The sequence below is a fragment of the Mytilus galloprovincialis genome, chromosome 11 (genome assembly GCF_965363235.1).
Source record: "Mytilus galloprovincialis chromosome 11, xbMytGall1.hap1.1, whole genome shotgun sequence".
Taxonomy (NCBI): Eukaryota; Metazoa; Mollusca; class Bivalvia; order Mytilida; family Mytilidae; genus Mytilus; species Mytilus galloprovincialis.
Window position 1 is genome coordinate 50,313,656 of NC_134848.1, and position 22,262 is coordinate 50,335,917.

Genomic DNA, 22,262 nt, shown 5'->3' on the forward strand with positions numbered 1-22,262 from the left:
TTTAATAAAGATTAATAAACTTTCTATGGAATACGCATTTGCATTTATTTCCACAACCTAGGATTCTAGCCAACACATTAGGAAATTAACTGTAATCATAAATATTAACACAATTTGAACACTTTGTCATTATTTACATATTCTCTTTATCCGTGGGGGATGCTATTTCGTATCAAAAAATCATCCGTAGTTCCTTCTTATATTCTCTCGAAACCTCCTTACGATCTGAAACATATTATAGTTCTGTTTATTTCCTTTTTTTCTTGCTCATGGCTTGACCCATTATTTTAGAGAACTTCGCTTGTAGTACCTGCAGCTAACTGTTAAATATTTATTTTCATAAAAGAACACTGACAATTCGGAAACACTTCCGACTACAAATAGCCGAGGTAGAGGAGGCAAACAAAGGGGAACGGCTAGAGGGAGAGGAGTCCGACGAGGTGGGGCAGTTGGAGAAGTGACAGATGGCCAGTCAAGACCTGTGAGAGGTCGAGGTCATGGTCGAAAGGTTAGAGGTCGAGGAAGTGTGGGAAGTGGCGAGGCGGCACCAAACGTAGCTGATGCAGGACCTACCAGAGAAGCATTAGTGCAAGTAGGAATATAGTGTGCTCTCATAATATAAATTTTAGAAAAATATGTTTCAGATCCAATAGTTCCTTATAGTATAGAAAGTTCCGGCCTAGATTTGATTTCCTTTATATGCATTTTCTAGTGGAACTTATCTTGTATCAACAAGTTTTTAGAACCATATATATCAGAAACTGCCATGACAAGACCGCACTAAAGGCACCTTAGGTTGTAATGAAATGGTGATTGTGATCATCCTTAAATGTAGTCTAATGCCAAAATAATATAAAAATACGATGTAGTATTATCGCCATTGACACAACTCTCCACTAGATACCAATGACGCAGAGGTCAACAACTAAAAAAAATGTTGCCCGTACGGCTTTTAATAGTGAGCAAAACCAATGCTTTATAGTTATCTCATAATTAATAGGCCCTTACTTGACAAATGTTAAACAATTCTAATGAAAAACCTAAGCATATGATTTATGTATAAAACAAATATCATAAACAAGAAACGACTTGCACTTATATGAGTTTCACTGTCCCTCTGGTATCTGTCATCTCTCTGTTTTAACTACAGGTCCTGTATTTGTACAGGCACATACAGAATACGACGGGGTTCAAGGAAATTGCTGGATCCAAGCCATCACTTTCAATAAATCATTGGTTTAACAATACAACAAACAAAGAAATAGCTTTGATAAGTTCTCAGTTTTTCAGTATATTTTGTTTTACCTTTTCTTCTTCAACTGTATTTTTCTAATGCTTAGAAGCATGTTGAATTTCATTTAAATATTTCATTTCACTATTACGTTAAATAACACACTATCAATCAATCATTTTCATTATTTTATGTTGAAGGCCGTGTATCAATGCAGTGTTTTGCTTATATATTTTATATGTATTTCTTGGACAAAAAATATTTGCTAAGAAAATAAGAATATATCAATTATAAGGGTATTTCTTGTATTTTGCTGTGACATTCATTATTAAAAAAAATATGCTTGATCTTTCACTTTAAAACAATCTTTTTTCTAGGAACATCTGAATAACATTTCAAATGATGATTTGAAAAGAATGGTAATGAGGATTTATCATAGGCAACCATCCATTATTTTGGACATTATTGATGTAAGGGACGCTTGAAATGGCAGTCCAGAAATATCACCAAACAATGAAATTGAAAAAGTGTGCTGCAAGCAGACACCAGTCAACTGTCACTCCCAACTAAGGGTTAATGTTTTCACCATAAATAAAATTTTCAAAAATATTCTTATTATTATGATTGAAAGAATATTTTGTGTGGTTATTGAAATAGCTAAGAAAATGTGTTGTTTTTTATGTTTGTCTTGCCTGCCTGGTTGTTGTCCATTTTTTTTTAGACTAGTACAGATCTTAGACAATAGCGGTTAATGTGACCTTTCGTATAAATTGTATATTTCTGACCTTGTGCAAGCATAACAATTTGAAGTACAATTATTGTACTAACAATATTCAACCATCAAAATACTGGATTTGGTGTTTAGATAAATATTCTCTACTTCTCAATAAGAAAAGCTTACTTTTATTCTCCATTTTAATGTATATACAATTATCACGGTCATTCCTTTGTAGGAGTTTAACACCGTGGTGTTAGATGAGCTGGTCCTGGAGGTTGCCAGGCGAATGAGGGAGGACCTGATGATTGATCCTCATGATGACAGTTTCAACAGAGGGAATAGGCATGCTGCATATAGGCATGCTGCATATAGGCAGTATGTCCTATGGATCCATGGTTACCTTGGAGCAGGCAACAGGCGGGTTATACCAAGCTGCGTTGTTTGGAAGATAAGGGAAAAATACCCTGATCCAGTTGGGCAATATGTTGGATTTGAACCTGGTCGACTTGGCTAAAATATTTTTATTTATTTGAATACAATTTTCATTCCTGAATTGCTATTTCTTTACTGAACAATCAAATCATGACAAGAACAATTAAACATGACAGACAATACAATATGGTAAAAATTATTATTACTTATTATTTATCATGGATGTTACAGTTCACAAATACTATAATTAAACACAGATCATTGATGATACAACTATGGCAGGTAAACCATGAACAAAATGTAGTATTGCATTATCTCAAAGATTATAACAAATTGAAAATAAACTGATTTGCTAAGCACAGCTGGATACGTCCTGAAAGGTCCAACCCTGAACAGTTGGGTCGAAAATGGACACAATATTCAAGTTTGATTCTGGTCCTTGTTTGGATTGATATTATATATGTTTAATATGTTTCCCTAAAGTTTCATGGAAATGCTGACAGCATGTTTGAGTTATCAGAAAACTCTGAAATCCCACCTTTTTCAATGAATAAAACTCCATTACTCAGAAATGATGAATTTAAAATTTACAAAATTCTAAAGGGAGCTTACTTCATTAGATATATCAAATTCACCAAATTTTCATAATAACTGCCGAAAACATTTCTTAGTTTTTGTCTGAATAATGGAAAATCACCCTTTTTATGAATAAAACCCTATAATTTGCAAACGTAAAATCTAAAATTTATAAAAAACAAAATGGAGCTCACATCAATAGACATAAAGTGTTATCAGATGAATTCTTAAAGACATCATTTTAATCAATTATTCAAAGGACTGTACATATAGTCAATAGTTTTGTCAGGGTATTCTTTGTTCGACCTTGCTTTTTGTTCAAGGGCAATTTGTTGTGTTGGAGGTGGAGGAATTGGAGCAATGTTCCTCTTAATACTCCTAGGACCATCAGCCTCAAACACAACATTCCTGTTCATCCCAACTTCATCATTCAAGCGTGCAGTTAAAATACTGTGAATAACATCCGAAAGATGTGGATATCTTTTCTTTTCTTTTATCTCCTGAACAGACCATCTTGAAGATTTCTTGTTGAAAACCTCTCCTCCATCTGAAGATAAAATCATTAAATATTATTCCTTATCTCAGTGCAAATTACTACATAAGATTTAACAAGAGTGCACACCTTAAGTGTCTCATTTTCTTTACTAATAATTGATATTATGTTGAAAGTCCTAAATATAAATCTTTACTACAACCAGCACATAAACATGACAATAAAATGAGGTCAAGGTCATACAAACCAAACAAAAAATATGTGTACACCTTATAATCATTCAAAACACTTAATATAGCTGACTTATTGTTTATAGTTTGAGAGAAACAGACTTAACCAAGAAAACTAATCATTGACCAATGAACCATGAAAACATCTACCAATTGGACATTTACACTTTACAGTTCTTCCATACAATGAGTTTACTAGACCTATAGTATCTGAGATATGCACTTGACCAACAAAACTTAATCTTGTTCAATGATCCATGAAATGAGGTTGAGGTCAAGTGAAAATTGTCTTACAAGGATGAGGACCTTGTAAGGTATGTACCTACCAAATACAGTTAATATCATATTACTCATAATAAGACAGAAATTAACATAACAAAAAAGATATTTTTTTGAGTTATCACTGACCATTGATAATGAGGACAATGGACAAGTGTCAGACTAGTAACCTTGTAATGTAAGGCATCTTTATACAAAGTATCCAGGTCTTTCACCTTCTTAAATATAAAGGTACATGCATCTACTTCCAAGACACCAAATTCCATGCTCTTTGGAAGGGAGGTAACTTTACCGCTGCAGGCTGTGATCCCACAGCCACATACTGAAATTCAAGAAAACCGGTCGCCAAATGACTATGTGGCACACCTACAAAATAAATTAAAAGAAAATCATGCATTTGCAAGGAAAGCACTCAAAAAGGTCTCCATACATCAGAAAAAGAGATATGATCTTAACGCCAAGAAAAGAATCTTTAAAAGGGGGAAGCTGTTTGGATTTACGACCCAAAAAGGGAAAAGGGAGCATGCTCAAAACTCACACCTAAATGGGAAAGGAAGCAAATAACGACCAGCAATTGGATAAGCCAGTTGGCTAAATGTTGGAGGAATATTAAAGGTCCTCAGCATTCTGTACCTGTTCATATTTTTATTTTTGGATATACTGCAGTATATATATTTTTATGACATCTGTCGGAGAGCGATTTGGGGGTGGTCTGATCAACCACTAGTCAAATCATTGAGGTGTAGGATAGGGATCCTGACTGACTAAGGAGGAGCCTAGTAGTCGAGTTTATTTTTGGATATGAACAGTTATAGATATTTTTGGAGTTGTTTCGTTAGTATTATTTGCATGGTTTGAGTTGAGTTTACTTGCCTACGGATGTTGGCCTTCCATGAACACAATTATAGAACGGGACGGGGGGAGGATTTTAACTTATTGTATAAACAATACAGGGAATTAATGGCAGTATCCCTTGTATTTCAGAATGAGTTCAGTGGTGTCAACAAAATGCTGGTTATGCCCGGAAACATATGAAAAGAAAAAGGACCTGAAGAGCCATGCCATCTCCGAGCATTCGGTGTGCAGAGTTGTGTGTCCATGGTGTGTAGATAGTGAAAGGACGTTTGGCAGGATGTCGGAGCTCACCAAGCACAGTAAGAGAAAGCACAATGATCTCACCATAGACCTCCTGGAGGGTGATTTCTTTACAGAGCCAAATGGATTTTGGTTAGCCAAGCGGCCAGATGATTATATTAGAATTATAAAGCCCTCAGAATGGACGAGCACCATTGCCATCAGGACCAGGGTAGCACTGTTTGGATGGATGGAAGCCACCAAGAAGGAGGGATCAGACAAGCATAAGAAGTCATGGGAAGAAGGATGGAAGAAGGCACTGGGTCACATCACCATAGAACATGCAAATAAAAAATGTCGGGTAAGTTTTATCATGAAAAACAAACAAAAAACAAAATCTCCCTATGTTAGACAAGATTACATTCGATATCAGTGCACTATGTATTTATTGAAATAATCAATTTATAGAGGTGGTAAAAGGAGGGTCCTGAATACACTCACACATGAAAAAAAAAGCACAGAAACATAACACGAATAAAAGGAAAAAATAAGTATAATCACTAAAATACAGATAGATATATAGTGTTCGGGTATGTCTGTCCGTCTGTTCACCAGAATCAGCTTTCTTTTCAATGAATGATATGTGCTATTATAATGAAACTGGGGATACTTTCATAGCAGGATGGGGACATCATGTCTTTTGTACAGTGTTGTTTTGTAAGATGCATGTATTTTCATTGTATTTTCTAAGTATGAAACATCTGCAACCACAGTGCCTGGAAACAACAAACGAGGCTAAGTACAAATATCAACATATCAGAGCAATAAAAACCATTGTGACTCCATCATAATGTCAGTAAACAACGACATAAGACAGACCTCTGAGCATACTACACCTGTACATAACAGTTCGGCGACAGCGAGGAATGATGATTCCGCCACACCTGTACACGGTAGTACTTTGACAATGTGAAATGATGATTCCGCCACAATGTCAGGAAGCAACGACGGGGACAAAAGACAGACATCCGAATACAAGCATACGACACTTGTGTGTCCGGGTATTTCTACAATTGGGGATTGACATCATGAGGAAACAGAAAAGGTGAAAACCTACCTTGTATGGTTAATTACTATCACTGCCTGTAAGTATAATCAAAGAACTAGGTCGTTCAAGGAAAGTAATAAAATATCAGAGTCACTGTCGCTGGTGACGTCGTCACTATCCGAGATGAGAATGGAATTCATTGAAGATCCCAAACGATTGACCTCATCAACAATGATTAGATTTTCAAAGGAACCCGATTGAAACTCAAAAATCATAATGTCTACTACAACATACACACGGTTTCGTAATAACCACATCAAACAAAAAGTAAAACAATGAACAGATTAACAACGGTATACGATGGTGCCACCATTCAAAAGCGAATGGATCCTTTGGTAAACGTAGGACGGTGACAGTTAACAATTTTGGTGGGGTGACATATGTTCATCCGAGATCACCGAAAAAATATGCTGCGGGGTCGAACATTTACCATATCACTGGTAGAATATAGAGAGCTGGTGAGGATGGCGGGACCAACTACAGTCGCTGCAATAGTGTAGAATTTCGATTTACAGGTAGGCAGGAGACTTAGCTGCTTTACTTCGGTATTATTTTTAATTTTCATTTTTTTTTTTGGATTTTTTATAAACTATGAAATTACAGGATGCATGTGAACCCTCAATTTTCTTCGTTTAAATACGTGTTCAAAAATTGATCCATGAGTATTGCGATAAACTTGTCTAATATATATATATATGCAACCGCCTGTTACTTAAAATGTGTGTTGTTATATTGTAGAATAGGGAGAACCGGAACCAGGAGTTAGCAGCTCTGGAAGCAGCTACGGACGACTCTCACCCAGCCAAGAGGATGGATGTCTGCATCGAGTCAGAAAGGGAGGGGACAAGTCCATCCAGACGAAAGAGAAAAGTTTGCAAGGAGTCGGACAAAGAGGAAGTTTTGAAGGAGAAAAGAACACGGAGGACCGTGATTATCGACTCCGATTGAACATGAGAGTGCTTCTTCTGCAAAAACAATGTATAGACAATATTCATAAACTAATATGTATGGTGCCGGTGTCTTCATCAACTAGGGATGTGTTAGTCAAGCTACCTTCACCGCTACTAAAGAAAGTTTTTAAAACATTCAACATGGACTTGAGCAGTAATGATATTGGGGCGTTGTTCATGTTACATGAGCTGATGACGCAGAGAACTTTTAATGTGGACAATTTGTCTTTGTATTTGTCAATATGTGCCACCTTCATCCGACATTGTGGCATCCTGTCTGCAGATGAAATTTCATTCAACACACGAAAAATGAGTGACGAATGTTTGCGTGACATGTCAAATTTGTTCGTGCATGAACAATGGTGTTTCATTATTTCAAAGGTAATTTGAATTGCCATAAGAGCAACCCCACTAACCCAGCCTGCTTTGTTCCATTATCGTTATGACGTATTTTTTCTTCAAAGAAGAATGTATCCGTACAATCATTTTCTATGTTCAGTGGACCGTGAAAATTAAGTAAAATCTTTAATTTGGCAGTAAAATGAGAAGGATCATATCATAAGGAACACTTGTGTACCAAGTTTCAAGTTAGTTATTTAGTTAGGATATTCAACCCAACAATGTTCTTCACTCGCCGGGATTCGAACCCATACTACTAAGATATCGTGCCACCAAATCGCCTGCACTGTATCTGGCGCGCTACACCACACGACCACCTGTGCTTCAAAAAATTATCCCCCATCACTCATGTGAGAAGCACATTGAGAAGACCTCAAGACCGGTCGTTGTAACAGAACTAAAATATACTGCTAAGCAGATGAGGAAGAAAAAAATAAATATGTAGATTTTACCTCCTTGTATCCATAAACTAATAAATATTCTCGTTATGCTCTGGGTTATCCCACAATTATAACGAGCGATTTTGAAGCGCATTACTTTGGCAACCGTTATCCAAATACTCGAGAAATCATCAAAGAAAATGGAATTGATCGCCTAGTTTTAGAATCAGATGATCCATATATTCAATATAGAGAAACCCATATTCCAAACCCGTAAATCGTAAACTTTGTATACTTATATATTTATATTACTATATTAGATGCAGTTCAGAGGAATAGACGAAGAAGGGAAGAATATGGAGACGGTGGAACAGAAGTTCAATTTGATATTGACGGAATTCGCTTTTAGAGCATACTCGGGCTGCCACGAATCGTTGGCTGAAAAGGGGATGCTTCCCTCTATAATTAATCAAATTTATAAAACCTGGTCCTTAATGGCCAGATTGTTTCACGAGAATAGAATGATGGGGACAATTTTTAGGGATTCGTATAAACCTTTTTTGACAGTTCCCACCATGATGGACTTTTAATTCCCTCTTTAGTTAAGGAAGTAGTTGAAATTGTAGTAGATAGGGCAAGAAACAAGGGTTTCTTTTATTTGCATACACTGAGATTGCAAACGGAAAACCAATTGAGGTATAACAGTGCGATTGTATTCTACCCGGAGTTCATGGCCTAAATTTGGGGAGAAATATGGAATGATCTTGTGTGGTTGTACCGTGAGAGTTAGCGTGTACAGCAACTATTTAAATCATTTTTATGGTTTTATAATGAGACAAGAAAATTATGTATTTTGTTTAATTGTAGGATATGGGACAGACGGCTGCACTTTCACAGCGTTAATACTGTTACCACCTCGAGGTCGAAATGGTTGGTAACATTCATAATTAATTTAAATCCTTTTAAAGGATTTTTGAACAGAATATCCCATGACATGGTAAAATCCTCCGCATTAGCACAAACTGCTTTGAGACGGTATGAACCACCTGGAAAGGAGCATTTTTAAAACACCTTTTCAAATTTGGAACAAAAAATTAACCTTTTTTTAACTCAACATGTAATTCCGCTTTAATTGCGAATTTTAAAACTATTTAAACTAAAAAAAAGGCAAAGCAAGAAATAAAAACTAATTTCCCAAGAATTTTTAATTGATTTTCGAGCTTTATTTTATTAAGTAACTCTTCAAAATATGAATGTAATATCAGACCTTTGAACAAGTATTCAACTTTCTTTTGATGTTACAGATCAAGTAAACGGACGCAGATACACACTTTTGCTCTAGATGAATTGACAAAATTCACATTTACAAATGTATTGTGACATATAGTTGACATACATTTTGGACATAGCTAACGTTACAATTATTAATCAAATTTTATTTAAATAAGAAAGGTAATGATTTTTGTTTATCAATAGGTATAGTGTGGAATGATGCAAACAGTTCTCTGGTCATTTAAAAGTTATTAATTATCACCAAAGTCAGTGATCTCTCCATTATATATGGAACATTTACTTATGCCACATTTTGACCTTATTTAGGACAGTAACCATAGTAGGTATTTTCTAAATAAATAGCGACAAAGAAAACCACGTTGGAATAACATCAATTAAGTGATTGCTATATAAGTAGAAATTCTGCTTTGAGACGTCAAAGTTTTAATTTTGAAACTTATAGGTAAGTCATGATTTAAAAAGTATTAAGATTTAAAGTAAAATATTTTAAATAAGTTTAAATAGAATAAAGATAATAAATAGTAATCATAAATAAAGTTTATCAAATTATTTATTGTTTTCTGTTAGGGAAATAATTGAAAATATCTGTTTTACTTAATTGTAGTTTGTAACTGTTTTGTATCGTTTTTGTTTTTATTTATTTTATTAAAAACTGTTTGAATTTTGAAACTTATTGGTGTCAGTCGATCCCGGCCTGCCTTGACAGCGGCATCTATGTCGGACTAGTTTTCCCCAGCATGTAACAACAAATAACCAACTCTCACAGAGTCCTTCTTCTGTTGAGAGTATGGGTCTACAAAGAAGAAATAACTCTGCAGACAAACAAACTACAACAATAACATCTACAATACGAATATCAGCCAATTAATTTTATTATAACATATGGTGAGGACCTTTTCAAAGCTGACACCAACTTTAACATCTAGACCTTTACAGCATGCAAGGGACTAACACAGTGTTTCGACAATTCGAACCGAAAGATTTACAGTTGAACATTATTTTTTTACCGTTCGGACTATTTAATTCTAAATATTTCCAGTAAATGATTTATTTGTGAATAATCAGAATACACTATTGAACAACGAAACCAGCTGAATATCAAAGAACATATTATTATTCGAGAAAAAACTTTTATCAACATCAGTGACATAAATATTGAATTTATATTATTGTGTATTTATATTTGTAAATATATATTTTCATGAAACTGTTAGTACATCAAAAGCTTATTTTTTATCTGTAAAAATATTTAAAGAATTTAAAAACCCACGAACATGAAAATTTTGCTCAAACCATGAATTTTCACAGTACATCATAACTTTTATATTATAAGAGAACTTGGAAATTTTTGTTTCTGTTTGTACTTTTAAAAAGTTTCTTTTGTGTTATTGTTAATGTATGTTTATTTTTTATATTAATTCTTCATTTTATTGTAGAATGGTAGAGGACAATGTTTAACAATGGAAAGAAACCACTAAAACCAGGGATTGATTGTTGGTTGCTTTACGCCGCATAAGCACAAAAAGGCTATATCGCGGCGAGAGCTAATTCGAATATTTTTACAATTTAAAGCATATTTTTAAATTATGGCAAAAAGTCCTCCAATATACTAAAATTCTAGACTAAAACAAATTGATTATTTACAAATAAAAAAAAAACAGTAAGATAACGTGATAAAAATTAAAAACGATAGAAGCTTATATTATGTAAATATAAGCGTTGTTTATTTAATGACTTATCATAATCTGCATGGGTGTAGCACAGGTTTGGTACTGACAATCCTCTGACTACATGATCACTCCTTATTTGGTTATGAAGTAAGGAGTGATACATTCCATTCTCAAATTTCCCAAGGATGCTAGGTAGTTGGTCATTCTGAGTTTTGCTGCTGACAGGGAAAGTCAAACATTAGCTGTCATAAAGTTACAAAATATCGTTTTTAAACACAATATTAACTAGGTGTTAATATCCGTATATTATTGCAATATTGCGATTGGACATTTGTGTTTATCTTCATATATGTGAGTACGAACTACACTGCTTATTATCTTTCAATATTGGATCGTTGAGATTATTTTACAAAAAGGAACTTAGTGTTTTAAAATTGTTCAAAATTTAACATTCCGTTCACGTACTGTACATCAATTTGAAAGAACTTTCCCGTAAATACAAATATACTGAACATTTCATAATTATGGCTTCCAGACGTAATTCAAGGAATCAGCCGTATTCAAATAGATATTTGGAAATACATAACCCAGACAATTGGACGTCACAACAACTGAGGATAAAACGACAACAGCTGGGGATTGTTGTTCCCAAGAATATTGCTAAAACCGTTCTTATACAATTTTATTTGGAAAATAAAGATCGCCAGAATGGCAATGTTAATATTGCCCAGAACGAGGGAGATGTTAGTGATCCAGAACGCGCCGTACCGAATCCTGTAGCACTTCACTCCGGGATTGCCTCAGCATGTGCCTCAGACAGTACCGCAAATGTGATCGACGGACTGCGTAATCCAATAGCCGATGAAAGTAGTTCGCGGAGCAATGTCAACGAAGCAACCGGAAGTGCACATTTCGATAGCGTCGGTGGCAACAACATGGCTGCAATCATGCAGTTCTTCAGCATTGTGTCGCAGTCCGTTGCACAATGCGCGTCTGGTCTGCAACAGACAGTTAGCCTTATTGATAATCAAAAATGCTCAGAATTCAATTTTTCCAAGAAATTTGATCTCGCCCAGTGGTACCACAACAGAAACGCAGAGGACGTACCACTCATCAGGAATGGAGTCATACAGTTAAGCCGGCAAACACCGGGTACGACAGGTGTGCTGATTCATATTCCAACGTAGATATTGTGGCATCATCGGTACAGAGAAATATAATTGAGGGCAAGGACGTTGATTTAGGTACTTTCCTTATTCCTAGTTTTGAAGCTCCTCTGACCCATTCAATAATTGCCGATTGGTTGCACGTACACATGGCCAACAAACCCGATCCGAGATTAAGTAGGCATCTTTCCATCCAAGAATTCATCCAAGCTTTTGGAAAATTCAAAAGAATAATGTGTAATGCATATCCAGAACGTAGGGAGGAACTAGATGCTTACGAAGCCGACATAATTAACATCCATAATTTCCATGGCCTTAAATTTTATGATTACCATGAAATATTTTCCGCTAAAGCTGCAGCTCTCTTGAGAGAGAAACAGGTTAAAGTTGATTGATTGATTGTTGGTTGATTTACGCCGCATTAGCACAAAAAGGCTATATCGCGGCGAGAGCTAATTCGAATATTTTTATAATTTAAAGCATATTTTTAAAATAAGACAAAAAGTCCTTCAATATACTAAAATTCTTGACTAAAGCAAATTGAGTATATACAAATAAAAATCAACAGTAAAATAACGTGATAAAAATTAAAATCGATTTAAATATAATAACATTTTTATATTCTATGATAAATTCCAATTTCTTTTAAAAAAGCAACAATATTTGTAAATGGAACATTAAAAATATTTTTTCTGCAAGGTCTCAGGTTGAAGTTGTATCAGAGTTAATTAAAAATGAATGCCAAAAATGCTTTGTACATGGACCTTTTCAGTCCTAACCTTTTGAAAATTATAGAGTTAGTCCACTTGGGGTTGCTGAAGGAAAATATTCTGGGAAGAAACGTTTGATTTTAGATCTTTCATCTCCACATGACAATGACAACTTTCTAAGTATTAATGACATGATTGATAAAGAAGAATGTTCCATGTCTTATGTTTAAATTGATGATGCTATAAGAATTATTCTAAAATTAGGTAGAAACAGTACATTTTGTAAATACGACATCTCAGATGCGTTCAAAATTTGTCCTTACTTGCCATCCCAGTGGCCTTTATTTTGCTTCAAATAGCAGTCTTTTTTATTATTATTATGTAAGATTAACTTTTGGCTGTCGGTCTAGTCCTAAAATTTTCGACACCGTATCACATGCAATTTGCCATATTGCAGAGAAAAATTATAAGATTAAAAGCATTTTACGACAAAGATACGACGAATGACTATATTCTTAGGAGTAAGAAAACGGAAAAAGATTTGTCAAAAATCCCAGTAACACCGGTGAAATCAACGATACCGGAATCCATTAACCCTAGTCCGTTATCGGCGGCAAAAACAACCTTGGAAAATGAAGCTTCAGGGGGGACTACACCTGCCAAAAGCACGTCCCTGACTGATAAGAACCGCACATTGACGGAAAGGTTATTTCAGCCGTTGGCACAGCCGCCAAGCCAGTCCACGCCTGACCAAGTGTCTATGAGTCAACAACAAGAGGACCCGAAAAAGCAGCAGTTAAAGTTGCATGTTCAAAACTTGGAAAGGCAGCTTCAACTACAAATGCAGCTTAACCAGTTGCAGCCGCAAGTACCACAGGCGTCCCAGCCTGAATCTCGGGGATCAAAACACATGGGAAATGTGACCCTGCAGAAGTTCGAGGGAAGAGACGAAAATCCAATCAAGTTTTGGAGTCTATTCATGCAATATTGCACTTTGTACAGGTTCACGGAGAGCGAAACAGTTGGCGTGTTCCCACTGTATGTATCCAGCACTGTGCAAGACTGGTTCTATTCGCTGGAGGAAGGCGTTCGTAGGAACCTGTAGCGTCTGAAGGAGGCGTTTTGGAGCGATTCCAGAGACAAAACTTCGAATACAGCCTCCAGCACATCAAGCAAAACAAGTCGGAATCGGTCAATGACTACATAAACAGAATTCTGGCGCAAACTTCCGAAAGCAATGTCCTAGAAGCCATCCTGGTGAGCATGCTAGTTGGAGGATTGAGGCCAGATCTAGCAGCAATAGTTATGCCTCAGGTACGAAAGACCCATCAACAGTTTTTGGCTGCAGCCTCGATTGCGGAGAAAACGGTCCAGATGACGACGGCAAAACCTATCGAAAATCTAACTTTGCAGGTAGCCAACATAGCAAGTATGAAGCACAGACTGTCGGCCATGTTGACGGACAAACTCAGCAGTAGCGTCGCCGAAATGTCAGCCATACAGGCCCACAAAAACAACCAGTCGAATGGACCGTACCAAAGGCAAAACTACCAACAACGACCGAAGACCACTTTTCAGCAACGGAACTACTAACGTCCATCGAGCTCATCTTGTCAATGATATGGTAGTTACTGTTTAAATAGACAATCATGCCCTGCACAAAATTCAATTTGTCGGTTTTGTAAAGTTACAGGTCATTTTGAACAAGTGTGAAGGAAAGCTAAGAGGTACAATCAATATCCACAAAATCAATACAATTAGACAGTTTGAAATATAAAATTTAGTATCAAAATAATGTGTGACATAAGAAGTTAAAACACACGTCAAGTGTTTAAAGTCTTAATGAGTGCTTTTGCATAATTAAAGCCTATTGAGGAGTTGTTTGTGCAGGTGTTGCACTACTAAATCTTCACCCTGTTTACCAATTGGGGCACCAATGCAAGTGTTGCATTTACTGCAAAGTCAGGAAGTCGTAAATTATCCACAAAAACCAATGGAAAAGGGGGGGGGGAGTAATCCATGTATCAACTAGAATCAACTTCAATGTTTTCCCCTTCCCAGGTTAGAGGATAGAAACATACAGGAACTCCCTTTAAAAGGCCGAAAACATCAGCAGCAGATGACCAAGTATGGAGTAAACGATCAAGATTCTCAGAGCAGTATGAAGCCATTACTCCACCACCAGTTTCGTATGAGGACTGTGAAAACATACTTCCAGAAATGTTTGCTCCATATGACTCTGTATATATAACAATTATGAAAGTGATTAAATATGACTTAGTTAATAAGAAAGTGAAGATCAATTTTATTTATTTTTCAATAATTTCACATAAATGAAATTATATCTGACATGGATAGTACATTTAATATAATTTAATAATATTTAGATATTCTTCTTATTCTTGTAGTGTCCAAATGAATCTTTCCAAAACCTTTTATCGTGAAAGAGATTTTCCCCTTCCTCATCTATATATAGTTCATGGTTGCGTGAACGAATGCATTGCATTGAATTTACAGTTTCACTTTCATTGAATAAACAATGTTTATACATATCATGTCCCAAAGATTTTTTAATAACACATTTGGAAACACCCTTTGTCATTTTCTTTTAACTTCACTCCATTTTCTGTTTGTACACTTTTATTATAGATAAGACTATACATTTTCGGACAAAATGCAATGGCATATAAAATTAATAACACATGCAAATTCGTAAAATCAGGTTAACTTAGGAAGAAAGAATCCCTCCAAAAACACAGGTCAAAATTTATATTAACTGGCCCAACCTTACATAGTATGGAATTAATGAGGTATGAAGATTGATGCACTATAAGTAAAAAAATGATCTCTCAAAAATATTTGTAATTACTAGGGCGTTATCCGAATAAAATTCATGATTCCGATATTAGTTCAACTAGCTATTGCAGTGTCATTTTGGCACTGGACATGAATTGTTATACATGTTATCATAACAATCAACACTATGTTATTTACTTTTACAATTTTGTTTGTTGTTTTCATTCGGACTAAAAGCGTAACCAAGACGTATTTAATTGACGACAAGATAGACATAAACCATGTTTAAAAGTTCAAATTCATCTCCCATTACATGTTACATTGAGAAGATTAGTTCAGTTTAAATAAATTCGAGTTTATTAAATATTGTTTTTTAGTTGAGGAGTTGTTTGTGCAGGTGTTGCACTACTAAATCTTCACCCTGTTTACCAATGGGGGCACCAATGCAAGTGTTGCATTTACTGCAAAGTCAGGAAGTCGTAAATTATCCACAAAAAACAATGGAAAAGGGGGGGGGGAGTAATCCATGTATCAATTTCAATGTTTTCCCCTTCCCAGGTTAGAGGATATAAACATACAGGAACTCCCTTTTAAAGGCCGAAAACATCAGCAGGAGATGACCAAGTATGGAGTAAACGATTAAGATTCTCAGAGCAGTATGAAGCCATTACTCCACCACCAGTTTCGTATGAGGACTGTGAAAACATACTTCCAGAAATGTTTGCTCCATATGACTCTGTATATATAACAATTATGAAAGTGATTAAATATGACTTAATTAAAAAGAAAGTGTAGATCAATTTTATTTATTTTTCAATAATTTCACATAAATGAAATTATATCTGACATGGATAGTACATTTTATATACATGTTATCATAACAATCAACACTACGTTATTTACTTTTACAATTTTGTTTGTTGTTTTCATTCGGACTAAAAGCGTAACCAAGACGCATTTAATTGACGACAAGATAGACATAAACCATATTTAAAAGTTCAAATTCATCTCCCATTACATGTTACATTGAGAAGATTAGTTCAGTTTAAATAAATTCGAGTTTATTAAATATTGTTTTTTAGTTGAGGAGTTGTTTGTGCAGGTGTTGCACTACTAAATCTTCACCCTGTTTACCAATGGGGGCACCAATGCAAGTGTTTTATTTACTGCAAAGTCAGGAAGTCGTAAATTATCCACAAAAAACAATGGAAAAGGGGGGAAGGGGGGGGGGGAGTAATCCATGTATCAACTAGAATCAACTTCAATGTTTTCCCCTTCCCAGGTTAGAGGATATAAACATACAGGAACTCCCTTTAAAAGGCCGAAAACATCAGCAGCAGATGACCAAGTATGGAGTAAACGATTAAGATTCTCATAGCAGTATGAAGCCATTACTCCACCACCAGTTTCGTATGAGCACTGTGAAAACATACTTCCAGAAATGTTTGCTCCATATGACTCTGTATATATAACAATTATGAAAGTGATTAAATATGACTTAATTAATAAGAAAGTGTAGATCAATTTTATTTATTTTTCAATAATTTCACATACATGAAACTATATCTGACATGGATAGTACATTTTAAATACATGTTATCATAACAATCAACACTATGTTATTTACTTTTACAATTTTGTTTGTTGTTTTCATTCGGACTAAAAGCGTAACCAAGACGTATTTAATTGACGACAAGATAGACATAAACCATATTTAAAAGTTCAAATTCATCATCTTCCATTACATGTTAGGGACGACATCAAAAGTTCAATGAAGGATAAAAAACTTAATTCATATAGTTTTTTCACTGACCCCCCTACCCCCCTCTTAACTTAATTTGGGAAAAATTGATTGACCCATATGAATATATGTAAAAATCAATGTCGGATAACCAATTCTTGCAGCAGTTCAACCCTCCCCACCCCCAAACTATTTGAATTAAGTTTTTTTTTATCTTACATTGATCTTTTGATGTTGTCCCTTACATTGAGAAGATTAGTTCAGTTTTAATAAATTCGAGTTTATTAAATATTGTTTTTTAGTTGTTTTAATGTTTCATAATAATAAAATATTTACGGATTAAGGCGTAACCTTGTGGATGTGCATGTTGAATATCCATATTTGAAGACATCTTAAGTTTAAAAATGAGCATTTAAAGAGAAACTAAATATTTTAATTTTATTAAATATGAGTATTGTTATTTTTCACCATCTGTCATACATTTGACAGTAACATAATACATGTTTTCCCTGACCATAATATTTATTTGATATGGCATCTGGATATGTAACAATATCCATTATATTTACAATATATTTGCCTCAATTAATTATGAAGGGACACATTGAATATGATATAATAGAATAGAATAGTTTAATGTCTGATCATGATCCCATCGGGGCATACAATAAAGTACAATTATGATTTAATACAGTCTTATGCGGATCAAATTACAAATACATAAATAACAAAATAAAATGAGTACAAGTTGGGTGTGTAAACTTGTAAGAAATCAGATATTGAGAATTCTTGGTTAACTACTTAAGTCATGAAGAGTATCTAAAATGTAACTAAAGTATTGACTGTAAGAGATATTTGTTTAAAGGATATTCTCGAACAATAGCCGTTTTAAAAATATATAAGATGCAGTTCAGAGGAATAGACGAAGAAGGGAAGAATATTGAGACGGTGGAACAGAAGTTACGTATTTTGTTTAATTGTAGGATGTTGGACAGACGGCTGCACTTTCACAAAGTAAATACTGTTACCACCTCGAGGTCGAAATGGTTGGTAACTTTCATAATTAATTTAAAACCTTTTAAAGGATTTTTGAACAGAATATCCCATAACATGGTAAAATCCTCCGAATTAGCACAAAACTGCTTTGAGACGGTATAAATGACATGGAAAGGAGCATTTTTAAAACACCTTTTCAAATTTGGAACAAAAATTTAACCCGTTTTAACTCAACATGTAATTCCGCTTTAAAACCGAATTTTAAAACTATTTAAACTAAAAAAAAGGCAAAGCAAGAAATAAAAGCTAATTTCCCAAGAATTTGTAATTGATTTTCGAGCTTTATTTTATTAAGTTACTCTTCAAAATATGAATGTAATATCAGACCTTTGAACAAGTATTCAACTTACTTTTGATGTTACAGATCAAGTTAACGGACGCAGATACACGCTTTTGACAAAATTCACTTTTACAAATGTATTGTGACAGATATTTGACATACATTTGGGCATAGCTAACGTTACAATTATTAATTAAATTTTATTTAAATAAGAAAGGTAATGATTTTTGTTTACCAATAGGTATAGTGTGGAATAATGCAAACAGTTCTCTGGTCATTTAAAAGTTATTAAAAGTGACCTCTCCATTATATATGAAACATTACACATTTTGACCTTATTTCGGACAGTAACCATAGTAGGTTTTTCTAAATAAATAGCGACAAAAAACCACGTTGGCATAACATCAATTAAGTGATTGCTATATAAGTAGAAATTCTGCTTTGAGACGTCAAAGTTTGAATTTTGAAACTTACAGGTAAGTCATGATTTAAAAAGTATTAAGATGTAAAGTAAAATATTTTAAATAAGTTTAAATAGAATAAAGATAATAAATAGTAATCATAAATAAAGTTTATCAAATTATTTATTGTTTTCTGTTAGGGAAATAATTGATAATATCTGTTCTACTTTATTGTAGTTTGTAACTGTTTTGAATCGTTTTTGTTTTTATTTATTTTATTTAAAAAGTTTGAATTTTGAAACTAATTTGTGTCAGTCGATCCCGGCCTGCCTTGACAGCGGCATCTATGTCGGGCTAGTTTTTCCCGGCATGTAACAACAAATAACCAACTCTCACAGAGTCCTTCTTCTGTTGAGAGTATGGGTCTACAAAGAAGAAATAACTCTGCAGACAAACAAACTACAACAATAACATCTACAATACGAATATCAGCCAATTAATTTTATTATAATATATGGTGAGGACCTTTTCAAAGCTGACACCAACTTTAACATCTAGACCTTTACAGCATGCAAGGGACTAACGCACGTGTTTCGATAATTCGAACCAAAAGATTTACAGTTGAACATTATTTTTTTACCGTTCGGACTATTTTATTATATATATTTCCAGTAAATGATTTATTTGTGAATAATCAGAATACACTATTGAACTACGATACCAGCTGAATATCAAAGAACATATTATTATACGAGAAAAACTTTTATCAACATCAGTGACAAAATATTGAATTTATATTATTGTGTATTTATATTTGTAAACATATATTTTCATGAAACTGTGAGTACATCAAAAGGTTATTTTTTATCTGTAAAAATATTCAAAGAATTTAAAAACCCACGAACATGCAAATTTTGCTCAAACTACGAACCATGAATTTTCACAGTACATCCTAACTTTTATATTATAAGGGAAATGTTTTTTTTTTATTCTGTTTGTACTTTTAAAAAGTGTTTTTTTGTGTTATTGTTAATGTATGTTTATTTATTTTTTTATATAAATATTGTGACAGATATTTGACACACATTTTGGACAGAGCTGAAGTTACAAATATTAATTAAATTTTATTTAAATAAGAAAGGTAATGATTTTGTTAATAACTATGTCTACAGTAGAATAACGCAACCAGTTCTCTGGTCATTTAAAGATTATTCATTATCACTAAAGTCAAATTGACCTCTCTATTATATATGGAACATTTAATTATGCAACATTTTGACCTTATTTCGGACAGTAATCATAGTAGGTATTATGTAAATAAATCGTGACAAAGAAAGCCACGTTGGCATAACATCAGTTAAATGATTGCTATATAAGTAGAAATTCTGCTTTGAGACGTCAAAGTTTGAATTTTTGAAACTTATAGGTGTCAGTCGATCCCGGCCTGCCTCTACATCGGCAACAAAGCCCGGCGGCTTGCCTTTACAGCGGCAGCAATGCCATGTACCATCCAAGGCATTGTCCACGACTAGTTCCCCCACAACATGTAAAGATCCAAGACCAACTCTCACAGAGTCATTCTTCTGTTGAAAGTATTGGTCTTAAAGAACAAATATGAATACTAAATTATGTTTAGAAATAACAACAGGTTTCAATTGTGTTTGTATTCCAATTTATTCCATGCCTCTATGTCCAACATACTGGGATATTCAACTTCCAAACATTATTGATAATTTATCTGTTGTAAATTACATTAGGCCAAAATTACATATGTCTTATCTAAATTTTACAGTTCGAAATAAAAATACTTATCTATCCATTCAGGTACCTGAAATTGTCGATCTGAACATTTTCCAAGCATGCACACTAAGGTCAATACTTAAACATCCTTTCTCTGTTTATGTCATACTACTTCATCATAACATTAAATGTCCTATTAAAAATGACAATAGATTCGCAACAAATAGTGATCCTCCAGGTCAACCAAACAATCGCAACACTAATGTATACCCTTCTACCTTATACTAATATTGTTTTTTTCTATTTTCTCAGATATTGATATGCTAAAAGACGTTACCACCTTTTCGCCGTCCCAGCTCTGGTACAAATTATGTAATAACCATACTGATATATATTATTTAGAAGCCACAAATTATTTAGCTGATATCAATTTTGATCCATTCAATTATTCATCTCTTCAAACTGACTGTTTAGAAATTTTATTTAAAAATGAAGAGTTGGATATACCATATAATGATTTACCCCCTTTATGAGTTTATATATTTCCTATTATGAAATGTTACACAAGCAATACATCAGACAACTTAGATACTTTCGTTAAATTTAAATTCTGTCAATCGATAAGTATATTATATTTACTATTTATTCAAAGTTTCTCATATATTATTTTTTTTTACAATATTGAAACAGAGTATAACATTCATATAGATTCCCCCTTCATTTAAGACTATCCTCAATTTTCCTATCTTCAAGTGCGCGAAAAACTTGTATACCAATAAAATGCAATCATCGCTGTCATTGTGGTATGTGTATAGATTATACAAAAAGAAAAAAATGTCCCTTGTTTAAGCATGAAAGGGAAAATCGTTAACGTCATGGAAAGTTAACTAGATCTTAATTGAATGATATATTATAATGATCATTGTTCCTAAAATAGTCATTTAATTAAGTATCTTTAAGTACATCTGTAAATATTTGAAGGCCTTTTAATCATTGATTTATGTTATATATCCATTTAATTGTATTTTATGTTTTATTTTTTTCATTGTGTATTTTATTGTATTACATATCTATATATATTATAAAAAAAAATTAAAAAAAATATGAAAACAAAACTAAACAAAGAAAAATATTGTTTTATTATTGTTTGTTATTTCATGGTGTTAGTAATTAAGATTGGTGGAACAATCTCCTTTTCAAAGGGAGAGCGATTATTGTAATAGAAAAATGTACTTTATTTGATTTCATATAGTTACTAATTTATACATGTAAAATCTTCTGTGAAAAATATTTTATAGTCAATTATTGTTTAACTGCTATATACTTTAAAGCCAAACTTTCATGTTTAATTGGTGAACATAAGATACAACAAATAGACTTTTGTTTCAAGTAAATGTCACGCTGTTCTAAGTGACTTTCTGAGAGTACAAATGTTACTTAATTTTTTTTGATAAAGGTTAACAAACTAGGTCATAAACTATGGACAATGGTCAATTACATGTAGGCATTATCAATTACAGATAAAGATAAAAGATAACT

The 22,262-nt window shown here is 33.7% G+C and overlaps 1 long non-coding RNA gene across 1 annotated transcript; it reads left to right on the top strand.

The window, feature by feature from the left end:
- Positions 1-257: 257 nt before the first annotated feature.
- LOC143051206 (uncharacterized) lies at positions 258-2,284 on the top strand. Its single transcript, XR_012970645.1, has 3 exons — positions 258-592; positions 1,609-1,803; positions 2,185-2,284. It is a non-coding gene; the product is annotated as an uncharacterized LOC143051206 (long non-coding RNA).
- The last annotated feature ends 19,978 nt before the right edge of the window (positions 2,285-22,262 follow it).